The sequence below is a fragment of the Fulmarus glacialis genome, unplaced genomic scaffold (genome assembly GCF_000690835.1).
Source record: "Fulmarus glacialis isolate BGI_N327 unplaced genomic scaffold, ASM69083v1 scaffold12252, whole genome shotgun sequence".
Taxonomy (NCBI): domain Eukaryota; kingdom Metazoa; phylum Chordata; class Aves; order Procellariiformes; family Procellariidae; genus Fulmarus; species Fulmarus glacialis.
In genome coordinates this window covers 80497-81902 of record NW_009196003.1, presented here as the reverse complement: position 1 = coordinate 81902, position 1406 = coordinate 80497, and positions in this window count along the sequence as shown.

The window sequence follows — 1406 nt, the reverse complement described above, 5'->3', positions numbered from 1 at the left end:
GGAAGGATTTTTGTGTACAAAGCAGTACTGCTGGCTTGGAGTTGTGGAGATACTTGGGCAATGACATGTCCTGTGGGTCTCCAGCTGGAGCGAAGCGCTGCTCAGTGGGAGGCAGTCTGGGGCCATGTGAAAGCCCAGCCAGGAGCAAAGGCACGTGGGGGCGAGCATGGGCCGATGCGGCACCCCGTGGCAGGAACGCCGTGCTTGTGGCATGGTGTCACTTGGTGTCACTTCTCAGGCTGGCAGGGCAGCCTGATTAGCAAATCAGTGGAGCTGGCTGGGAAAGGTTTTCCTGTGCTAAGGAGAATTTCATGACAAAATGAAAACAAACTGTACAAATTTTCCATTTTGAGAGATCATTTTCACCTAAAAGCAAAGTCTTCGGTTGTCTTGCCTGATCAGGTTTTTAAAGCGAAGTGGATATTTTCCTGTTGGAGTTTTTCATCTTGTCAAAAAGTCAACAAGTCTGAAAAGCAGATTTATTCCAGTAAAATAGTTTCTAGCTGAAGCTTTTTTCCTCCCAACTCTTTTTCAGCCAGCTCAACTCATTATTGCTGTTGAGATTGGATGTTGCCTGATCTGAATGCCTTTGTACAAAAATCTTTTTGCCATAATTAAAGAGTGGGATGTTAGTTAAAGCAGAAAAAAGCATAAAGCAGAAGAGTCTCCATCCTCAGTTATTCAAAACCTGACCAGACAACCCTGAGCAACCTGCTGCAGCTGACTCTGCTGTGAGGAGGCAGGTTGGAGTAGATGATCTCTGGAGGTGCCTCCAGCCTCAGCAGTTCTGTGAACCACTGCAAATAAAGCAATGTGCTTTAAGACTTAGGAGCTGCCCTGTGAAAGGGAAGTATTGGAAACCACAGAGGCTTGACCTCTTGCTCTGTGAAATTCCTTCTGGCCACTGCTAGAGATAGCGGCTTGCAAGCACGGCTCCTTCCTGGTATTTCCAAAACAGTCTGGAAAAAGTGGACTGTCATACAGCAAGGTTGGATGTGCTGTAGGGCTTGGGGTCTGTTAGCTGAATGTAGTATTTGCTCCAAAGAGCTTCCAGGCTGCCTAAGCAGCGAAGAGAGCAGAAGGGATGGATGAAAGCTTTGCCTCCTGCTTCTAGCCACGGAGGTGAAGAGAAGCTGATTTTCATGGCTGTCTCAGTCTTCCAGGAAATCATAGAAGAGATGAAATCATGGAAGAGTAGCTCCATCCCTTTGTCCTCACCTGCTGGAAACTCCACAGCTATCTGAGGTTCCTTCCTCTTTGAGATGAATTTATATCCGAAAGCCTTGACCAGCAGGAAGGTTGCTTGCAGCTGGTCTGCTGCAGCTCAGCCCACTGTCTGGGTGCCAGACTGGCCCTGTTGGTGTAGGACCACGGAGTCTTTCATGCTGCCACCTTCAGTGCCACGT